The 15,173-nt window shown below is 42.9% G+C and overlaps 2 long non-coding RNA genes across 5 annotated transcripts in view; one reads left to right on the top strand and one right to left on the bottom strand.

Annotated features, from left to right (window-relative positions):
* The window catches only part of LOC135107963 (uncharacterized), a 55,993-nt gene extending 52,078 nt beyond the window's left edge, over positions 1-3,915 (top strand). Inside the window, exons 3-6 of the long non-coding RNA XR_010272073.1 lie at positions 597-690; positions 2,302-2,427; positions 3,098-3,266; positions 3,738-3,915. This is a non-coding gene — a long non-coding RNA (uncharacterized LOC135107963). The remainder of the gene's footprint in view (positions 1-596; positions 691-2,301; positions 2,428-3,097; positions 3,267-3,737) is intronic.
* LOC135107968 (uncharacterized) lies at positions 3,910-8,311 on the bottom strand. 4 transcript variants are annotated; one of them, XR_010272081.1, is made up of 5 exons: positions 8,160-8,311; positions 6,040-6,116; positions 4,803-5,007; positions 4,547-4,631; positions 3,910-4,049 (listed from the first exon to the last, which is right to left on the bottom strand). It is a non-coding gene; the product is annotated as an uncharacterized LOC135107968 (long non-coding RNA). The 4 variants fall into 4 exon arrangements; XR_010272075.1 differs by having other exon boundaries at positions 4,870-5,007; XR_010272080.1 differs by lacking the exon at positions 3,910-4,049 and having other exon boundaries at positions 4,457-4,631.
* Between the last annotated feature and the right edge of the window lie 6,862 nt (positions 8,312-15,173).

Genomic DNA, 15,173 nt, shown 5'->3' with positions numbered 1-15,173 from the left:
CGTCGAGAAATAACACACATAAGCATTACCGGAGTCCGCACGGCCATTTGGGTTCTGGTAATGGGCTCTAAGGCGCGGTAAGCGATGCATTTTAATTAGTTAGGTCATTGCATATTCATTGTTACACTTAGTTTGAGGTGCGCGGTGATCCACATAACGAGAGCTGTGAGCACGGAGGCGGGTGGGCTGGTGGGAACACACACACACACACACACACACACACACACACACACACACACACACACACACAGGGAGAGTAGGAGTGTAAAGAAGCTATACGAGTTTACTAAGTGTGTGTGTGTGTGTGTGTGTGTGTGTGTGTGTGTGTGTGTGTGTATAAAGTGCCAAGTACAGATAATGACTTCACGCTGCGTTGAATTCCCCTCAAAGTAAATTTCTAGATTCGTTTAGTTTGTTGTTGTTTTTGTTGTTGTTCTTGTCAAATAATCTATAAAGGAGATAATCATGTTGAAAATAATAATAATAATAATAATAATAATAATAATAATAATAATAATAATAATAATAATAATAATAATAATAACAACAACAACAATAACAACTATGAAACATGCAATCGGAGTGATGTTTCCCAGCGTTCTCCCAAGACACCGGCAGCAGCAGCAGCAGCAGCCAAGTGGGGAGTGAAAGCCTGACGCGCGGCGGCCTGTGCCTCTCACGCGACCCTCGGTAAGGAGGGAGTCCAGGGAAATTACTGTGTGTGTGTGTGTGTGTGTGTTCTTAGAAAGGTTACAGCAGTTGCAATCATAGTAGAAGTACGAAGTGGTAGTAGTAGTAGCAGCAGCAGCAGCAGTAGTACGTAGTAATAGTGGTAGTTGTAGTAATAGTAGTAGTAGTAGTAGTAGTGGTAGTAGTAGTAGTAGTAGTAATAGTAGTGGTAAAAGTAGTAGTAGTAGAAGTAGTTGTAGTAGTATGAGTAGTATTGTTGTTGTTGATGTTGTTGTTGTTGCTACTGTTGCTGCTGCTGTTGTTGTATAGTAGCAGCTGTCTTGTTGTTGTTGTTGGTGGTGGTGGAGGTGGTAGTGGTGGTGGTGGTGTTCTCGTAGATGTACACAATGGACTGTAGCAGAATAATGATGATGATGACGATAACAATAACGCATGAAAGCAACAATCAGGAAGTCGTGGGATGCCTGGCGCCTCTTCAAAGCTGCCTCTCACTGACTTCGGAGAACCAGTTTACCTTCGGCGAGAATCACTGTAGCTCTCGTGTATGCGTGTCACAAATGGTGATGGATGCGTGTGTGTGTGAAGGCTGTTCCTTTTTTTTCATCACATTTTTCCTTCTTCAAAAAAGTTATTCTTTATTATTTGCGGCTCAAATCCCTTTCGTTGATTTGTCATCATTATTAATTTGTTCCACCTTTCCTCGTATATTCTCTCTCTCTCTCTCTCTCTCTCTCTCTCTCTCTCTCTCTCTCTCTCTCTCTCTCTCTCTCTCTCTCTCTCTGTGTGTGTGTGTGTGTGTGTGTGTGTGTGTGTGTGTGTGTATAGCCTATCAAAACTTTGTACAAGAGCTGTTACATGAATCTATTCCACCCTCATGATCTTTCAAAGACACGCTCTGTCCTTAAAATACAGTCTTGTGTCTGCCCTGAAGCTGCCAAAACTACTGAAGGTTCCTATAGTTTTTTTGTTTTTTTTAATCATAACTAAACGTCGGAACCTCAAACCTTTAGTAGTGGCATCTAGTGGTATGTAATGCCACGCAGAGTACCCATTTTGTTCCTGTTTCCGGCACCGCACCACCTGTCTGTGTCTGCCACAATTGCTGTTTCTATTTTTTTTTTTTTTGTATTAGTAATTCAATCTTCATAGTCGGTGTTCTCTTTAATACTTCGTACATGTGTGTGTTGTCTGAATAGCGAAACAGGGAACAACTCTTCTTTTACTCCCTTTATTACTTGTTTAATTAAGCTCACAAAATTAAATGCAGTAAGATACATAAGGAAAAAGTGAGAATAAAATATGCAATCACTTTAAATGCCAACAGACGTAAATAGATATTAATATGAGGATGAATTAGAAAAAAAAATGAAGAATAAACACAACCCAGAAAAATACAAAACGAGTCTAATGTTCAAGTCCGGATTAACATTATGCTTTCAAACAATGATAAACACGATGCTCTCGTGTAACTATGAAAATCAACAAAAGTGACTTGCAACGAACATGACAAAGCATTAGCAACATGTCAAGCAGGTTTGTCTTAAGTCATAAAACCTCTGTTCACTGTCTTTTTTTAATTGGTACTCTGGACACAATAAACCAGTTTTACAGAACTTCGAGACAGTGGATTCGAGTGGCAGTGAAGAGGCAGCGAGGGCAGTGGACGGACAGCTGTGGAGGAAGACGCTTGTATGTTCAAGTAGCTGGTGGAGAGGACGCCGGCGGGTGAGGATGAAGGTACAGTGGAGAGTGAAGGTTTCATAGCAACATTCTTTGTGAGATGCAAGTGGAAGGAACAGAGTGTGTATAACAGTAGTAGACGTTTGTTTGTGTAGAAGCAGAGATCGGAGAGTTTTCATCCATAAGTCTTTAGAATTGCTTGGAGTCACGGGGAGGTCTGAGTAAAGGGGAGGGAGTTTGGAGTTAGGAAGAAGCTTAGGCATAAAACGGAGTCTGATAGGTAGGAGGCTGAGCGAAACATTTGATAAGATAGGAGCTTAGAGTTAATAGGAAATCACTTGAATTTAAGAAAGGAATTTTATAAAGAAAATGTATAGATAGATATAGGCCTTTTCGCCCTCTGTCAGCCTCTTCTATATCTATATATGTAGTTCACATAACTGAAATGGACATTGATTAAAGGTTCCTTAAAAGTACAATGAAATTGCATGATTGTTTGGCTGAACAAACGATTCAGTGATAAACCGGGATATTCAACGCTGGTACCGCTGATCGGTGGTGCTATTTGTATATAAATACCACCAGATAAAAAAGACGTATCGGAAATTCATTGGTTGGGGGAACTCAAGAATTGACCGCAAGAATTTTTTTTTTTTAAACCACTTGAAACAATTAGTAACGTATCGAACAGGTTTGTTTAAATAACCATTCCCTCCTTTTTAAATAGGTCACGTAATACCGAATGAACCCGTCTCACACAAGTTTCGTGACCTACTCGAGCGTGTGGTTCAGTGGCGGCAGCTGTGGCGGTGGCAGTTGGAAGAGGACACCTATATATGCAAGTGCCTGGTGATGACAGCGGTGGACGAGGACGGAGGTACCGAGGGTAGTGGTGGGTACGTGAAGGTTGTGAGATTGTATGAGGGCTGCCTTCTTGGGATAGATGTAAGAGTAGAGATTGCAGAGGGCGATACTTATAAAAGCCGGGGTGTGTGTTAAGTTTGGTAGTGCTCGAATGTCTGTTCGGCTCTTGCCAGCTTCGCCATTAATAGTAGTACATTTTTTATATATATAATAAATAATACTTCTTAATGAGAAAGTAATTCTTAATGAGAAACTTAGCAATGAATGATGGGCCTTGCTTGAGTTTTTTCTCTATAAATGAAGGGGTCTATAAATGAAGTAAGGGACAGTCTCTCTCACGTTCAGGAGATATTGCAACAAAATACGATGTCTCTCATAGGGTTTGTATTTCATAAAATCCTCATAATCGAATATATCGATTATATATTTTTTTTATATATATCCTCAGATTATATATAGGCCTCTATCTTTTTTTTTTTATTCGTTTTTTTTTTTATTCACAGGGTGAGAGATGGATGTGCGGGACGGAGCGATGATGATCGATGGAGGGCAACAGCGAAAGCGCAGAAGAAAGATGAAGACATGAGACAAAGTGAAGATGGAGGCACAGCAGGCATGAGGGAGGGAGAATCGGGTGGCGGATACTTTTGATGGGGATGCGATCACGTTCACGTATGAAAATGGAAAAACGTCAACAGAGGAAGAAGGGGAGGAGAGGGATCTTACTGAAAGGCACCCCCCCCCCTTTATATTCGTGGTGGTGTCGTGTCCATGCCTCAGAATCCGCACGGCTGGCTGTTGGCACCGCACAGGTCCTAGGAGTCGTCAGAAGAGGCAGGCAGTCAGTCGTCACAGGAGGTGTTTTTTTCATGGACTTTCCGCGGATTTGATTCCGGAAAAAAATTATATTTTCAGGAAAATGACTGACAATGCCAATCTGCGCATTATATATATAAAATAATAATATATATATACAAATAAGATAAATGAAGAAAAACTACACTAATTCTAAGTTTATTTGTGTTCTAATTCTAAGTTTATTTGTGTTCCAATACTATCTATATATATTTATTTATAAATACTACTACTACTTGCCACATCAGTAAAAAAAAATTGTTCCTGCTGCAGCGCTTGTCTCTTTGTTCCTCTGCATATGTAACACACGCGCGCACACACATTATTTACGAACATGTAGGTGCAAGCTTCTCCAAAACGGTTAGGATTGATCGATTAGTTTACAGTTTATTTTTTTTTATATTGCCTACTTTTTAAAAATAGTTTGAGACATTTCATTCATTCTATTGATACTAACCGCAAGCATGAAATTTCGTAGGCGTAGATGGCGGCGGCACCACCGCCTTACAAAATCAGTTAGTTACCCGTCGTCCTCATTACACCTGGGAAAGAATTGATAATGAATGGATAAAGTGACGTGGAAACAAAATACTTTACTACATATATAAATAAACATGTTTTAGATATATATTTTAGATATTTTTTTTTGTTTACCCTTCCCTCCCATCAACGCTTCTCTCACTCGATGTCATCTTGTTATACAACATACATACACAGCGAAACCAGGTATCGTCCATTTCTTTCTTCCATCTTACACTCTCGCTAAGACGACTGACTCACTTGTCTTGTATCCTCATATTCCACATCTCTACTTGTAGTACCTCCTCCGCCTGCGACCACTGTTGTCCTCACCACCATGTTCATTTCGTAGCTGCCGTTGCTTGCACATCTCTCTTCCTCAGATGCTCGAACACATTACTGCGTAGAGATTCAGCATCAGCGGTTTTATGAAAAAAGATTATTTGCGAAAAAAAGATTATTTGCTTGATATATGTGATCTTAAATCATGTTCATTGCCTAACATTTATTTTCTTAACACTTATTTGAGTCATTGCTAGTATCTGTTTTCAGACATTTAAAAATTACTCAATTTTGTTTACTGTTGTTGCAAATTATAGTTATTAACCATTTCTTTTACTCACTATGTTTACATTCAGTTCATATGAAACTGAAGAATCAGTCAGATAAATTAAGTATTGGAAAAAAAAATTAAGGACAGAGGAAGGATGAGACAATGTATTCAGAAAGCTACGACGAGGTCAGCGAAGAAAACTGTCCTGTAAGGAAGGAATTGGAAAGGAATGTATCCACAGCTAAACTGACCACTACGAAGGACTAGTCTCTGCTTCAGAAGCAACAAAATACCGAATTTTCTCTCAAAAGAGGTAAGTGAACGAGGTAAGGAAAATAAAGACGAACAACGAGTTTAATAGTGAGCAAAGGAGCAGGCAAAGCAAACGAATGGAAGAGGAAATATGGAATAGGACATACGCAAGAGAGAAAATCGTTTGATTTTGAAGAGGTGAAACAAATTACTTATGCTTCTGGAGTACCTATTTAATAATTTGAGGGTTTGAATAAATCGTGCCACTAAGTCATGATGACCATGTTCCTATACACCAGTATGACCGAAACGTTAGTGTCGTAGTGTCATCAGTAAGACGTACACATCTGACCTGTACGTAAGGCCTTTCATGCCTACTCTACGTAATTCAAACGCATCATCTGTCTACACTACTCATCCGCATCTACATATACTGCGTCATATACACACCCGCACTGTCCATCCATCCACACAATTACAACAGACGCAGTTTGAAAAATAAATTAATTAAATAAATAAATAAATAAATAAATAAATAAAAATAACAGAACTTAAAATCGTGAACAAAAACAAGCGAAGTGAATGTGATTATAGGAGCAATATAACACAGGTACAACAAACCTTACCTTTCATAGCTTGGTATCACATGTGACGCAGCCGTGGAGATGAATGCACCACATTTCTCCTCGTTTCCTAGTGCCTGCTGATGAGAAAATGTAGCTTTTGAAAATATATACCTCAGGAAATGGGTTTCATAATAAATTTCATAAATAACGACGTATGCACACAAACAGATGGGGTGTTGGGGAGGGAGAACGGAGAAAATGGGGCAAATTAGGAAAATGGGATGACAAGAGGAAAACAACACTATGACGGAGATGACACAAGTGGAAAGTATTGCTTGAACACAAACACGCACGTACTCCCAAAAACTCCATGTGGACCGCACTTCCCTTTCCCTGCTGTGATTATGTGGATTATTTTTCTTTCTTCTAACATGCGAGATGAAGGCAGCGTGAGTTTATCTTATTAATAAGTGAGGGAGGCGTCAAGGTATATTTGTGAGTGAGGCACTAGTGGTGTGTGTACAGTTATCCATGCAAAAATACAGTGAGGGAGGCGTCAAAGTATATTTGTGAGCGCGGCACTAGGTGTGTGTACAGTTATTCATGCAAAAATACAAACATAATAAAAGAAAATCAAATAGCGGCAAATAGTACGTCCGTGTGCATTACGACTTTGTGTGAAGACGAAACACTGGAAACTTTCTACATGCGGGAATCTTCAGGAATGCTTACACTGGTGACATATGAACAGTGAAGCGGTCATAGTTCGTATATTCTAGCCACTCACACACCAACGTCTGCCGAGGATAACTTACGAGTACAATGGAGAGGCAATGGGCAGTTCTACGAACCAATCATGAAGGTAGCTGGGCCAAACCTGAACATGTAGTGTTTCTCAAATGGTGTTCCTCAAGAGGTCGGGTCGTTAGGTATTCTGCGAGAAACTAATAAATAGGCTAATGTACTCTCGAGTAATTTTTGTTCGAATTTTATATTCGTAATTTTACTGCGCGTTACGGCACGTTGGCAAATTCTTGGTTATTATCTAAAATTATATCAATCATAGGGAATGTAATCAGCGATGTCTACATGGCGCCAGTATGATGCCGCCTTCACTGGCGGCGGGTTCATGCATCCCTGAGCTACTCGCGTGAGTACAGGATGCATGCACGGTGTCCTTCTGTCACCTTCGTGCTTCCTGTGGCGCAGGTACACTCCCTCATTATCCAATAAATACTGAAACTTGGTAATCGTTCTAGTCATCCGAGTATTGAGATCAAGGCGGACGAATAGTTTCGAGTCCGTTTAAATACTTAAGACCAGCTTAATCAAACAAATTTCCTCTTTATTTTATACACACTTACTCACTTCGTCCATCATGTTTTCTATTCCCCATTATCTTGATCTTAAGAGAACTGATGAAAAATTTTGGTGGGACTTTGTCATGAGATCATGGAGGGAGAGTGTATACCCGGCCTGATGAAGCCCATTAGCATGTATATCGCTAACGACCAAGTTGTTGATTACTTCTTTACATATTAACGGAATAAAACGACACAAAAATCATTTCACATGCAGATTAATTAAAAAAAATGTAAAACAGAAGACAGCCCTTCCCTTGTTTGACGATAATTTCCTCCGAAAGGTCATTAGTACACTAGTCTCAAACTTAACCAGGTAGTAAAGGAAGACGGAATTCGTTTGCGGCATTTGGCAGCTTTTACCAGGGAAAATACCCAATAGTTGTTAGCCCTTTGGATAAGAGGTTTTCATTTAACGCGTTTGCAAAGTATTTTTTTTTTTTTTTATCTAGCTAATAACATTGTTGGTTTTATTCAGTGAAGCCAAAAATTCAAATGTTCACAAATGTAACGCCGAATGATGGACGAACAGTCATGTGGCCGCAACGTGCACCATTAGTGATGAAAATGCTTCTTTTACACCAACAATAAGAAAGAGTAAATGCTAAATGATAGAGATAAGTAAAGCATGAAACACGAGGCGTCACAGTTCGTGATACCATTGCATTGTAGATGGAGGTAAGGCGGCAGATGCGAGGAGCCAAGGCATGAGGTTGTGCGGAATGAGAGGAAGCAGGCTCAGGGTACAGGGCAGCAGAGGAATGGGAGCAGAGTGAGAAGTGAGAGGTGAGAGGAGGGCAGCACGCAGCACAAACATACCTGTCGCGCCAGTAAAGATGAGGCAGACAGCCCAGCCCTCCGCTCTGGATGTCGTGCAGCAGCCACTCACAGCACCCAACTTCGTGTCTCCGTTGCGTCTGCCGCTCTTTGCTTCAGTCCAGGTTCAAATAAAAGTGTTCGATGCAGAGCTCCGAGGCATCGAACCGCAAAAATCTGCTTTTAATTGACCGAGACTGCTCACTATATTCCATTACTGCGTAGTTCTTCTTAATGATGGAAGAACAAGTTCTCTTCTTATTAATTTATCTATTTATCTATAAATCTTTACAGCGGCCGTCACATGGGAGAATTTGAAGATGTGCTAGAAATACTCCAAAGAGAGAGATTTCAAACATGAGAGTGGTTAACAATGCGTACACTGCATTAGTTTAAACTGCCACAAAACTGCCAGCTTCTCCTGGTGTTGTATACATCACCAGGAGAAGCTGCCCACACTCTCTTCTTGAGTTAGATCTCAGTAATAGAAAATTTACCAGCTGAACATATGTTCACGAAATAATTTTATTCGTTTTAATATCAAGAGAGCGCGAATCGACAAAACCAAATTGCTGCTGAGTGGCTGGCGGTCAGACGTGAATTCCATGGAGGAAAGAGACTCGTACAGCTGGAGACACACCTTTGAGGGAAAAAAAAATGTATATAGTGTTAAGCTGAATATCAAAAAGGAAATCATAAATATTGCTTATGTACCAAAAACATAATCTTATGACCTAAAGTATCTTATCCACATCTTTATGTGGATAAAATACGCTGAGAAAATAACCACAAAAGTAACGAACGGTGAGCGAAATGCTTAAAGGCAAGATAATTTACACAGGTGAGTACCACTTACCTGTATGGAGAGAGAGAGAGAGAGAGAGAGAGAGAGAGAGAGAGAGAGAGAGAGCAATGTAGAAAAGTAAACATATAGTAAGAGCCATGTCTTGCACATACGCAATTTTTCATCTCCTTTTAAGATGCGCTGAGAATATGGGATCTTGCCTAAAATCTTCATGTTATTATTATTGTTATCATACCTACAGCCTCCCCGTGTATAATAATGTAACAGTAAACAACCCACCCCGTGCGGCGAGGCAAGCATGACTTTTTTTTTTCCGTAGCCGGTAATTTCTGTCGCAAATTTCGCTGAAAATCACGGCGTTGATGTGGGAAAGCGAGGTTAGTCCCGCCGCGTTATACAAGGTGAAATTTTATAATGCCTGATATTAGGGCTGCGTGTAGTGTTTACCTGGAAAATACAGAATCTATTATCAGAGTCGCATGTGCAATCTTTTTAACTCCCCTTTCCCCTTAACATCCCGGATAAGCTCCTATTATACCCTTGTTAACTTATGCAACGCGGGGTGAGACTCTGTGACCTATGAATGGGTTATGTGGCTGGCAGGCTGGCTGGCTGGGTGGCTAGGTGGTTGGCTGGGTGGCGAGGGGTGGGTGGGTGCTCATCTCAGCACCTTAAGCTCCGTAACTGGTTCTTGCCACTTAAGTTTCCCACGTTCACTTATACTCATTCCCTCACTACCTGCATTTATTGTATTTTTCCATAATCAAATTACTTAAACCTGCTCCCTTTTTCGTAATGCCTCGATCCTTATCCACATCTTCTTTTCTTCTTTTATTTTTCTTCTGAGATTATACATTTCAGTTCTGAGTGTCACGCTCGACTTTTGCATCCTGTTCTTCCCCAGTTTTACCTCGAACAGAATGGCCTTAATTCTCGGCAGGTTTCTGGTGCCTCAACTCCCATTACGCTCCAGTACACTCACTCAGTAATGTGCTGCCTCCCGAATGGCCTGAGAGAGAGAGAGAGAGAGAGAGAGAGAGAGAGAGAGAGAGAGAGAGAGAGAGAGAGAGAGAGAGAGAGAGAACAGCAGAGAGAAAGAATAATAGAAAGAAGGAACGACAAAAATGCAACAGGCAAAAAGATCAACAGGCAGAGAGAATGGCAAACAAGCAGAAAGAGAGAGAGAGAGAGAGAGAGAGAGAGAGAGAGAGAGAGAGAGAGAGAGAGAGAGAGACGTTGAAAAGGTAACACAGTAAGACGGGCTGCGCGCTTGAGTCGTGTGGCCCAGCAGGCAGAGGAAGGCTGGCTGTCATAAATCATCGTCTATCATCCTTTCTTGAGCAGGTAAGAACATTTTTAAGCGACGATGAAACGAGATGGCGTATTACCTAAGCCTCACCCTGTTATTTTAGTCTAACGATAATATCTAAAGTATGTGAGAGGTTAGACTGCAATTTCAGGTCCCCACTCACCTGATAACTATTACCAGTCGGCTGTGGTAATTTTCTCGGCAGGTGTATTAGGCGACGTGTAAAGTCGTGGCCTCAGGGATGACCTGCACGGGAGGACTCCACGGCAAAGGGTCTTTTTTTTTTCTGCTGCCTGGATTGGTGTCGTGTGAGTGTGTGTTTATGTGTACGTGCGGTCGCAAGTGTGTTTCTCTTTATATATATCCAACAGATCTCGTTCCCCTGTATTCAGATGGACAGACTCTCATACTGTTACAATACCTGTCAACTGTGAGCAGTGTGTCCGTAAACACTACACAACCACAGGCCTTCCTTTCTCTACCTGAGTGTTTCCCGGGCCGGATGACACTCAACAATCTAGTCCATAAGATTAATATTTCTCTACAGGGCAAAACATGGCGCTATATCTAACAGATCAAATATTTCAGCTCGAGATTTAGCAGCTTCCAAGCCCCGCACGTCACTACCGCAGCTGCATGGATCTGCTAGTACGATGATGATGTTGATGATGGTGATGATGATAATGATGATGATGATATTAGTGCTGCTGATGATGATGTATGTGTGTGTGTGTGTGTGTGTGTGTGTGTGTGTGTGTGTGTGTGTGTGTGGGTGTGGGTGACACACACACACACACACACACACACACACACACACACACACACACACACACACACACACACACGCGCGCGCGCGCGCGCGATTCCCACCATAGTGCGAGCCATCAATCAATAGTCCCTTCTAGATTAGACTTACCTTTAGGATTAATGTTAAGTATTTCCCCACCCTCTCTGTACATTTTCAGTTTGTTAACTGCCTAAATAATAAACCGTTTATTATTATTGTTATTATTATTACACACACACACAGAGAGAGAGAGAGAGAGAGAGAGAGAGAGAGAGAGAGAGAGAGAGAGAGAGAGAGAGAGAGAGAGAGAGAGAGAGAGAGAGAGAGAGAGAGAGAGAGAAAGAGAGAGAGAGAGAGAGACTGAAAATTCTCCACAGTTCCGAAATACACACGAGAAATTTGCAAGAATATCAGCAATTTTCTCGGGTCTGGAAGGTCAGTGTGGCACCAGCTGCCTATTACAACGTCGGCAGCTGATATGCAAGGGTCCTGATATGTAGGAGGTGGTCGGGTGGTGGCTGGTAGAACATAAAGACGCTTGTAACTATAAGATTGCGTCGTGGGGTGTGAGCATGCGAGGAGGATGGAGAGTGCTGAGAGGTTTGTGCCTAGTGCTGAGTAGAGGGTGGAGGTGGTGGGTGTTCCGCCTGGCTGGCCCCCGTGACTGAGAGACGAGGAGACTCACTGAGGCAGAAAGAAAAAGAATAGGAGCATCATATTCACTCCCCCGCACGCCCCGCGCCCAGCTGGCGGCCCGCGCTCCTTCCTTCACCTGCAAATCTTTCTGGAATAGCTGAAAAAAAGAATTGGTCTTCTTTCTTCTCCTCCTTTCTCTCTCAGTGGTCGTATTCAGCGGAAATCCGCCTCAGGTACTTCTGATGATACAAGTGTCGTAGGTGTTACGACTGTAAGGCTACTTTTTATAAAGGTTTTTACGGATGTGTAACGGGGAAGGGAGCAGGCACGCATGCAGAGAGAAAGAGAGAGAGAGAGAGAGAGAGAGAGAGAGAGAGAGAGAGAGAGAGAGAGAGGGGGGGGAGGGAGGTAGCAGACTCGTTACAGTTCTGCGCAACACTGCATCACACTACCACACTAGGTCACTGTTACAAGGGATCACTCTGCCACACAGGATCACAGTTCCAAACAGGCTTATACAGGGTCACAACACCACACTGGATTACACTGCCATGCTAGGTTATTAACATGTTGAGTATGTTATTATGTGTGTCACACAGTCACTCTGCCATCGTACATCCAAGCACCTCACACTGTCACTCTCCCAGACTGGCCACACCGCTACATGGGAACACTCTGGCACACAGGGTCAGAGGAGGGTCACACTGCCACCCTGGAACACACACCACGTGACCATGTATCATTACTCTGCTAATTGTCGTGTACACAACCAGCCTTGTGTACACAGACCTGCGAGCTGTGTACACGGTCAAGCATGTGTACACAGAGAACGGTGTGCACTTAGGCAAACGAGTCGTGGCTGTGTGTGGACACAAAACTCCCTTCTGATGACAGGCACCCCCTCCCCGCCCCACCATGCCACCCAGGCCCCGCGAGGCAGGCAGCGCGAGCAGGCGAGGAGTGAAAACAGAGGCAGCGGCGCTTGAAAACTGACAGATTACTTTTTTTTCTTTCAAAGAGCTCTTTAAAAAACTGGTTGCCATCTAGAAATACCCACAACGATGTTTCGTAGCGTTTGGTGAGTCTACTTTCCACGTAAAAATTCCTTATAGTAAGAGAGAAGACAAATGGGTAAGGATATATGCAAGTTTGTCTACTGTTCAGACTCCAGACTAATTCAGCAATGCAGCCACACCTCTCACCCCTCCAGGCCACCAGGGCGAGGCCCGCATCATCCGCTCCTCCGCCCTCGCCTACCCCACTCTTGAAGCCACAATCTGATGGGCGGAGCGGCAATATTTACATAGAGGAGCGATAAAGCCCGGTATCACACGAGCCGCCGTTCTGATTGCCGGTGAGGTGTGCAGATGGCGGAAGATACCTGTTGAATTAATGGGTTCTGAGTGGCTCCTTCGGGCAAGTGATGGAAGGCGGCAGTCTCCCGGTGACGTGGTGGCCTCCTCGTAACTCCCGGAAATCAATGCCGGAGGGAATAAGCCACTGATAGCAGGGCGCGATGGCAGCGATGAGTGCCCGTGTGTAGGGCGTTAGCACCGGGAAGCTGCTACTGCGGGGTGATGAGAAGAGCAGGAGGAAAAGGAGATGGAGTGGTAGCGAGGCGGGGAAGGGAGGTGAAGTGTCTTGAGTCTTGCCTTGTATCAGCACTGCAAGGTCGTGAAGATTTGTGCTCACGGGTTAAGTAGACAGCCAAGCTTTATCCAGCTACTTTAGGGATTCAGTTAAGCTTTTTTTTTTTTTTTTTTAACATGTAGCGTTAAAAGAAACAGATGAATTCTTATGGGCAATAACATGAAGCATAACTCATCATATTTCCTTTTCGTATGTACGGCACGTGGGCGTCACCTGTTGTAGTGGAAAGATAAAGCCAACGAATTTTCCTGGGAGAGTTAGTCCGCTTCACCTCCTTCATCCATTTACCGTCAACGAAGCGTCCCTTTTAATAACCATGGGAAGACCAAACCAGACGCTCCCTCGTCAAGCTACTCGCACTTTGCCATCACGAAGGAATCCCGAGATAGATGCTTCACTGATTTCTCTTCGCGGCGCAGCAGCTACGAGCCTATGAATTAATTTTCAGAAGATAATGCTGTTACTTAACTTGACAAAAGGATTTCATAAAATGTCCAATTAAGCCTTCCAGTGAACATACTTAAAGGTGCTTTCTTAACACTGCCTCCTCAATCTGGCCCGTCATGTTATCTCCCAGTCAGCCTCCTCCACAGGCTCCCCAGTCACGCACAACCCGTCGCCGCCTCGGGCCCAGACATCCCCGCTCCTCCAGATGGCGGCGATAGCACGTGTAACAGTCTATCACATCCTTGAGGCGTCGACCATCACGTGGGCCGGGTAGAGGGAGTGTGCTGGGCGGAGCGCTGAAGAGGACATGGATGATGGAACTCGCAATGAGGGAAGGGAAGGGGAGGGATGCAAGGAAGGGACGTAAGTTTTCTGGAAAAGATCATGCCGAGGAGAAAGTGAAGCGCAGTATTTTTCTTTTCTTTTTCTTTTCTTTTACAGACGAAGAGCTTTTTTTTCAGAATAAGGATAGCAATTTGTTTCTTTACCTGATTTTTCGTATATTGTTTTAACAATATTGATCTCGTGAATTTGCTCATATAAGTATTGAAACGGCAATGAAAGCAAGGAGTAGAAACAGAAGAAATTAAGGGACTGGAAAGATTTAATCAAAATAGTGTAACTGTAACGAAATTTTAGTAAAGATCTAAATATTCAGCCTTGGAGAAAGAAAATGGAATAACAAGTTTTCTTGAGGGGACCAGCAAGACTCAGGAGCGGGACAAAGTGGGAAGACTCAAATAAAAGAATGGTGAGCTGTGTGCAGAAACGAACTTGAAAAAAGACCAGCAAAGATGAGACGAGTTAAGCTGATACCGTGTCAGGGCACAGCGGAGATTAACCCTCCCAGTTGGGGTGAAGATAACAATCAGGGTTTTGCATTCTCTTAGGATCGGCCATGGCTGGGGCGTGGATGAAGGGAGATGGTGAGGGAGAGAGGAAGAGATGAGAGGAGCCCATTTCAACCCTTCCCATCCTTTCTCTTCGTGCCCCTTCCCTTCCCAGACATCAAATGAGCTAATACACTCCGCACTGTAAACAGAAAAAGGGAGATGGTGAGCCTTTAACAATGACACGCAGAAGGAGGCTTGGTTAATGAGGGATGACGAAATGGCTGCACGGGAAGTAAAGGTGACGCTGGGAGTGAAGCGAGGTTGGCAGGAGACAGAAACTCTTGACTTTTGAAAAACTCTTGCGGTGTCTTTATATGGTGACGAGGGAAGATAACTTGAATGCAGCAAAACCAGAAGAAAGGCTAAAGGAATAAGTTGAGTGACATGAAGAAGAGGAGAGAATTCACTTCAAATATACGTGGGAATAAATGAGTGGAATTCGGAGTTTTGAGATTCAGTAGAAGGGAATGAAAGTGAGAAACGCAGCTTC

The sequence above is a fragment of the Scylla paramamosain genome, chromosome 2 (genome assembly GCF_035594125.1).
Source record: "Scylla paramamosain isolate STU-SP2022 chromosome 2, ASM3559412v1, whole genome shotgun sequence".
Lineage (NCBI taxonomy): Eukaryota > Metazoa > Arthropoda > Malacostraca > Decapoda > Portunidae > Scylla > Scylla paramamosain.
This window is presented reverse-complemented; position numbering and strand designations above follow the sequence as displayed.